Genomic DNA, 7375 nt, shown 5'->3' with positions numbered 1-7375 from the left:
ACGTTCTCTTGCCATGCCCTGAAATTTGTGCCATTTAACATTGGAATTGAATTTATGCTAGCAGAGATATTAGCAGCAGAACTTGAAACTGAATTAGAGAACATTTATTATGAATAGCTCACATGAATATCTTTAATATGCAAATAATAATAATCTCAAATAGTGGTAGGGCCCATCACAAGATACCAAGCACAACATCAATATCCAGTCTTTGGACAGAGATATTGATTTGTAAGTGGTACTCTTGGTGTAGTGATCAAACATTGGTGATAAAACAACGTGTCAATCAATAAACTTTTCTTTGGACCAATTTACTGATCACACATTAAACCAAATAATCGTCACACGTTTATCACCACAGGTGCACTTGTATTCGGCTAAATATTGACCTTCCTTTGGGCCGACCAATATTTTCATGAATAACACATGCACAAACACTTTTTAACATTCTAAGTTAGTCAATTTTCACAAGAGAGGTTGATTTGGCAACATGTTGCTTCAATTAATTAACTTTCGAATATTATATCTCTTAAAAAAGTCTTTAGTACCAAAATTTGAGAAAGAGAATCACCAGTTTTGAAATCCCACGGACCAAAATCCATAATCGATTTTCTTAACTAATTAATCCAGATTGTAAAATATAATACGAAAAATATACCACAAAATTTTTTCAAATTTAACAAAATATATATCCAAAAAATTGTTAAATCTGAAAATTTCAAAAAAATATTGCAAGAACCAAATTAAAACATTTGATTCTCAATGATTCAACATGAAGAGGCTCTGATACCACTTGTTGAATAATTTAGTGCTTTAAATTATCGGATCTTTCATGTTAAATCATCAAGAAATACAAGAATTAAAGTGGAAGTATACCTGAATCAGACATGGTTAATGCAATATGAATTTCGCGGTATGGTCTTCCAAATCTACACGCAGTCTCCTTTTATTCTCTGTGATGGGATGCAGTAGAGAATCAACAATATGTTGCGTGTGATCTAGGGACCATAACCTATTTATATAGGAATGCCCTTTGACCTAATTCGGCCCATCATAGAATTAGGACTTGGGCCCGGTCTCTACACATATGTAAACCCATATTTTAACTGGATACATTAAAGCCCAAAACTGAAGTCTTATTAGATCACTTTAATTGGGCTCAACCGAATTCGATAGCCTATAATTTAACACACAATTATTCATACATACAAGCCCATCTTTAATTAAAAATCCTTACACCACTGATTTTAGTCTCAACACTCTCTTTCAGGCATTGATCTTAATGTATTTTGTGACTCAGACTCGGTTGTAATCTTGATGACAAAAGTAGCACAAGTGGCTATACATTTTCATAGGGCAGAACTTGGTTTCCTGGTCAGCCAAGAAGCAAAATGTTGTGTCACGTTCAAGCTCATAAGTTGAGTACAGAAGTATGGCATTGACTACAGCTGAGAGTGTTATTAAAGGAATTGTAGGTAGTGATCCACACTCTTCCAATTCTATGGTGTGATAACATTGGAGTAATTGCCTTAGCATCAAATCCTATCTTTCATGCAAGAACTAAACATGTTGAAGTTGATTACCACTTTATCTGAGAAAAGTGATCAGTGGAGATATTCAGGTTAAATACATTTCTACACAAGATCAACTAGCAGATGTGTTGGTCAATCTGCAACTCGATTCCAATATCTCAGACACAGGTTGAAGGTGTGTTTTCTCTCCCATCAGTTTGCAAGGGTTGTTAGAGTATCACCACACGTGACCAAAGTTAGTGCATCAGTTCTTAGCTGTCCTGTCGAGAGAAAATGAACAGATTAGGATCAGATTCAAAAGAAGATCAGATTAGGATCAAATTCTACTGCAGAATTATCTCAACCTCTTTTTGAATTAAAGTAGAATGTTTTAACTATACGTGCTAGTTAGTCTTCTAATAAATGTTTATATAGATGTAATCAATATAAACGTTTGACATTCAAGCCAAACAATTCAAAGTCTACTATGCTTGTTCATGCTTAGTTTATAACAGTTACACACACCACGACTAAACTTCGTCCTTTTCTTTTCTTTAGACATCTCTCTCTTAATTTTAATAAGTGGGGCCATGATTCCAAACAAATGATTCATGGTTCAACTGACAACTATTATGAAGCAAATTCGATGGTGTGGCACATTATGTAGCAATTCGATTCTATCCAAATAGGTGCTAAATATTTAAATAATAAGTGTGGCAATACCATTACAAAATTTGAGACTAATAAGCATATTAGTTCTTATAAAAGTAACAATTTTCACAAAAATGGACTTCCGATTTATCGTGAATCAATTGAACAATTGACTTTTCTGATACAAAGCAAATAAAAAAAAAATTTATTTCGGTTTATCATATGTCCAGAATTCACAAAAACGAATGTTAGCTTTACACGGATACACACACACACACAAGTGTTTACACAAAATTAATGCAATAGATTTAGAAAAGCTTGCTTGCAAACTCCTCAATCTCCTCATTTGCTTTGCCTGGAGAAGAGGTTGTAAGATCTCTAAGTTGCGATAGGCTCCTTCCCAACTATATGTTGTGATTCTCCGATCACGTGAAGAGAAAATAAAAGAGGAAAAACAATTCTATTTCTACTTGAATAGAATTTACAACGGAGTTTACAAACTCAAAAAAAAAAACCTCTCAAAAGAGTCTCTCTAATCTCTCTCTTTTTCTCTCTTCTCTATCCTATTTTTCTTCCTCTCAAGGGACATCTCAATTCTCTTTACAGTAGCTCATATTTATAGAAAAATCCTGGCTACAAACCGTCATAAACTTGTGGCCAAAAACCAATCAAGAATTGCGGCTAGAGAATTTCATTTCAAATTCTCTTCTTGCATAGATTTCTTCTTCGTTAAGCAATTGAAGTTGTGGCCGTCAAAAGGTCTTCTTCATCCTTCATGCATGCATGTTGGTGGGAATTACTTGTTTATTAAGCAATTGAAATTTCAACAATTTCAGCATGGAAGAATCTTGAATGCGGCTGGAATATATCAATTCTTCCCCTCCAGTCGTATTCAAATCAATTGCTATGGGACAACTAACCCAGCTATGTCTCTGCATAGCTCTAACTTCTCCCTTATAACCACCTTTGTTAACATATCTGCTGGATTCTCATTTGTGTGAATCTTTACTAGTCTCAACAGCTGTTGATCCATCACCTCTCTTATCCAATGATAGCGAATGTCAATGTGCTTTGTTCGAGAGTGATACATTGAGTTCTTACTCAAGTCAAGAGCACTCTGGCTGTCACAATGTACTTTATAATCTTTCTGCTTGATCCCTAATTTTTGGAGAAATCTCTTTAACCACAACATTTCTTTACCTGCTTCCGTCACTACAATATATTCTGCTTCTGTTGTAGATAAAGCAACACACTTTTGTAGTCTTGACTGTCATGAAACAGCTCCCCCTGCAAAAGTGTAGAGAAATCCTGAAATAGATTTTCTACTGTCAAGATCTCCCGCCATATCTGAATCTATATAACCTTCCAAGATTGGATCAGCTCCCCCGTAGCACAGACATATCTTTGATGTACCTCTGAGGTACCTGAGAATCCACTTGACTGCCTCCCAATGTTCCTTTCCAGGATTAGAAAGAAAATGACTCACAATACGTACTGCATGGGTAATATCTGGCCTTGTACATACCATGGCATACATCAGGCTTCCAACTGCTGAAGAATAAGGAATGAATGACATTTCCTCTATCTCTTTCTTGGATGAGGGGCATGAACTTTTGCTCAACTTGAAGTGGTTGGCCAATGGAGTGTTGATAGGTTTGGCATTATGCATGTTGAATCTTTTGATCACTCGTTCAACATACTTCTCTTGGGATAGCCACAACCTTCTATTCTTCCTATCTCGAGTTGTGCATTCCCAAAATCTGTTGAGCTGAGCCTAAGTCCTTCATGTCGAAGAACTTGGAGAGTTCCTTCTTCAGCTGCCTGATTTTTGTTGCATCTTGTCCGACGATCAGCATGTCGTCTACATACAATAGAAGAGCAACAAAATTGCCATCCGAAAAGTGTTGACTATAAATGCACTGATCTGCAGCTGTTCTTTTATAGCCTTGACTCACCATGAAAGAGTCAAACTTTTTGTACCATTGCCTGGGTGCTTGCTTAAGACCATATAAACTCTTCTTTAGCTTACAAACGAAGTTTTCTTTCCCTGAAACTTCAAAACCTTCTGGCTGCTCCATATAAATTTCTTCATATAAATCACCATGAAGAAATGCTGTTTTAACATCCATCTGTTCAAGCTCTAGATTCAGATTGGCTACTAATCCAAGGATAACTCGAATTGAGGCCATTTTTACAACAGGTGAAAAAATCTCGTCAAAGTCAACTCCCTTCTTCTGAAGAAATCCTTTGACTACCAAACAGGCTTTATGTTTTACCACCTTTCCACTGCTATCTTTCTTGAGCTTGAAAACCCATTTATTCTTTAATGTCTTCTTTCCCTTCGAAAGCTCAACTAACTCATATGTTTGATTTTTCTGCAGTGACTCCATCTCATCCTGCATTGCTTGTATCTACTTGTCTTTGTCCACATGAGTTTGTGCTTCCTGAAAGCTCTATGGCTCTCCTTCGTTAGTGAGCAAAAGGTACTCTGATTCAGGATATCTCATTGATGGAATCCGTCTTCGTTCAGATCTTCGTACCTGTGGATCGTTGATTTCAGGAGCTACATCATCATCTGAATGATGTGATGGTCCAACAACTTCTGGTGAAGAGGATTGTGACTCCCCCTGATCAACATCCCCTTCTTCATCCTCCTGTTCTGCTTCCGGCATTTCCTCATACACATCGTCGTTATCTATGGTGAATTGTGTTTGTGCTGGATTTGGAGCAATATTTTAGGCACCAAAATTAGAATTAGGAGATATTGTGGGATTTTCAATGTCTTCTAATGTTTGGTTTTCATGGAACACTACGTCCCTGCTTCTGATGACCTTCTTTGTCTTTGGGTCCCATAATCTGTATCCAAATTCCTCATCTCCATAGCCTATAAAGATGCATGGAGTGGTCCTTGCATCTAGCTTTTGTCTTAGCTCTTTGGATACATGTGCAAAGGCTAAACAGCCAAATACTCTCAGGTGAGAGTAGGAGGGATATTTACCAGACCATACTTTCTCCGAAATTTCAAAATTCAACGGTACAGATGGTGATCTGTTGATCAAGTAGCAGGCGATTCTAACAGCTTCTCCCCAAAATGGCTTTGGCAGCTTAGCCATACTTATCATGCTTCTGACCTTTTCCATGATTGTCCGATTCATCCTCTCAGCGACTCCATTATGTTGTGGAGTACGTGGGACCATCTTCTCATGTCGAATGCCGTATGTCTTGCAATAGGCATCAAACTCTTTGGAAGTATACTCACCTCCATTATCTGTGCGGAGACATTTCAGCTTCTTTCCTATTTCACGCTCTACCATGGCATGAAATGATTTGAAGTAATCCAATACTTGGTCCTTTATCTTCAAGAAATATGCCCACGCCTTTCGAGAAGCGTCATCAATGAATGTTAAAAAATACTTGTTACCGCCTAATGATTCAACCTCCAAAGGACCACAAATATCAGAGTGTACTAGATTGAGCAACTCTGATCGTCTCGTAAAAGAGAAATTGAAGGAGACTCTATGTTGCTTACCAAATAGACAGTGACTGCAAGGATCCAGCGTAGCTTCCTTGGCAACCGTGATTAGCTCCTTCTTTGTCAAAGTAGACAATCCCTTCTCACTCATGTGACCAAGTCTTTGGTGCCACAAATTTTGAGAAGGTTCACGTTCTACTACGTTGAGGCTATCCGCATGCATTTTCATATGAGTCTTGTATAAAGTGCCACATATATGTCCTCGAGCGACAACCATGGAACCTTTCATCATTTTCCATGTGCCACTGCTAAATTGATTGACATAGCTCTGTTTGTTAAGGGCTATCCCTGAAAGTAGATTTAGCCGAAGATCAGGTACGTGTCGAACGTCCTTCAGGGTTATTTTACACCTGAGGTTCGTTTGTATCTTAATATCACCAATTCCTATAATCTTAGAAGAACTGGTATTTCCCATCTTCACTGCACCAAAGTCGCTGACTTTGTATGTTGTGAAGAAATCTTTGCGTGAAGTGGCGTGATAAGATGCAGCAGTGTCTATTACCCACTCAATATCTTGGTTTGAGACATGAAGACATGTCTCCTCATGGATGGAGCAGATAGCCACCTCTCCAGAAATAGTGACTAGTGTCTCTCCTTTCTTATTTTTCGACTGCGAACTGTTGTGGCCTTGCTCTTGTAGCAATTTTCTGCAGTTCTTCTTCAAGTGGCCCTCCATACCACAATAGTAGTATTTATAAGTAGGCTTCCTTCCATCTATAGATCTACCCCTACTTTTGCTTCTACCTCTCCCCCTGCCTCGAACGCCTCCTTGTTGTCTTCCCCGGTTCACTGTGACAAGGGCATGTGATTGGTCCGTGTCTACATCTTTTCTTTTGGCCTCTTCATTAAATAGGGCATCCTTAACCATAGACATGGTAAGTTTGCCATCAGGGGCTGAATTGCTAAGAGATACTACTAATGTCTCCCAACTATCAGGAAGAGAACTTAAAAGTAGTAAGGCTTGCATTTCATCCCCAAGCGGCATCTCCATAGATGACAATTGGTTTACCAAGCTCTGAAATTCACTGGTGTGCTTGACAACTGAAGTTCCACTCTTTAACTTCAGATTCACCAAACACCTCATCAACAGGACTTTGTTTCGAGCGGTCTTGGCTTGGTACATGTCCTCCAAAATCTTCCAGAGAGCATATGCATCTGTCTTCTGTGCTACATGGTGAAAAACACTATGGTCAATCCATTGTCGAATTTGACCGATAGTTTATCTATTTAGCTTCTTCCACTCCGCCTCTTTGGTAGGATCGGGGTTTTCACCTTTGGCTTCCAAGGGCTCATACAAATCCTTACAACTAAGGAGGTCTTCCATCCGAGGCCTCCACAGTGTGTAATTGGTGGCAGTGAGTTTGATCATAGCTCCTGATAAAGATTCCTCCATTGACGTCTTGACTTGCAAAAGCTTTATCAAAACTATGAGGGTTAATTGATGAACCAAGCTCTGATACCACTTGTTGTGATTCTCCGATCACGTGAAGAGAAAATAAAAGAGGAAAAATAATTCTATTTCTACTTGAATAGAATTTACAATGGAGTTTACAAACTCTAAAAAAAAAACTCTCAAAAGAGTCTCTCTAATCTCTCTCTTTTTTCTCTCTTCTCTATCCTATTTTTCTTCGTCTCAAGGGACATCTCAATTCTCTTTACGGTAGCTCATATTTATAGAAAA

Source organism: Olea europaea, chromosome 12 (assembly GCF_002742605.1).
Source record: "Olea europaea var. sylvestris chromosome 12, O_europaea_v1, whole genome shotgun sequence".
NCBI classification, from domain to species: Eukaryota; Viridiplantae; Streptophyta; class Magnoliopsida; order Lamiales; family Oleaceae; genus Olea; species Olea europaea.
Note: the sequence above shows the minus strand (reverse complement) of the source record.